At 37.1% G+C, this 813-nt stretch overlaps 1 non-coding gene across 1 annotated transcript; it reads right to left on the reverse strand.

Moving 5' to 3' along the window:
* Positions 1-215: 215 nt before the first annotated feature.
* LOC128294547 (small nucleolar RNA R71) lies at positions 216-321 on the reverse strand. The gene has a single exon (XR_008284857.1). It is a non-coding gene; the product is annotated as a small nucleolar RNA R71 (small nucleolar RNA).
* Positions 322-813: the final 492 nt, after the last annotated feature.

The raw sequence follows: 813 nt of genomic DNA on the forward strand, positions 1-813 counted from the left end.
ATCCTCACCTTCACCACAAGGTGTTTATGGAGATGAGTGATTCCTTCAAGTTAGCCAGAGTACCCAAAGATGCACTAAGATTAAATTTGTTCCCATGTTCTCTAAGGGATAGAGCTCGAGCCTGGTTGAACTCATTGCTACCAAATTCCATAAAAACATGGCAAGAGTTGGCAGAACGATTCCTTATGAAATATTTCCAAAGTAGCAAGAATTTTAAATTACGAAATAAGATCACTATCTTACAACAGATGGATGACGATCCTCGTATGAGGCGTGGGAAAGATTTATAGAAATGTTATGCAAATACTCTCACCATAGAATCCTGCATTGCATTCAGTTGAAGACATTCTATAATGGTCTAAATGCTCACACGAGAATGGTAGTAGACGTTTTTGCCAGTGATGCTCTCCTTTCTAAGTCTTATAATGAGGCTTATGAAATTATTGAGAGAATTGTCAACAATAATTACCAGTGGTCAACCAATCGAGCAGCTTCGATTTGAATTGTATGAGTACATGAAATGGATTCCCTCACTTCACTTGCAGCTTAGGCATCGAATCGATATCCTCAATGCTTAAAAAATTTTCTACTAATAGGTTTAACAATGTTACAGCTCAGCTATCAGGTCAATTTGAACATATAGCCTATGTAGATTGTGGGGAAGGGAATTTGTTCGTATATTGTCCATCAAACCCAGAATTTGTATATTACATAAGTAGTTAGAGCCAAAATAGAGGTAGGATGGGACCACAATCCAATTTTTATAACCCATCTTGGTGAAACTACTCGAATTTTTCTTGGAGTAACTAAAGG

The sequence above is a fragment of the Gossypium arboreum genome, chromosome 6 (assembly GCF_025698485.1).
Source record: "Gossypium arboreum isolate Shixiya-1 chromosome 6, ASM2569848v2, whole genome shotgun sequence".
NCBI lineage: Eukaryota > Viridiplantae > Streptophyta > Magnoliopsida > Malvales > Malvaceae > Gossypium > Gossypium arboreum.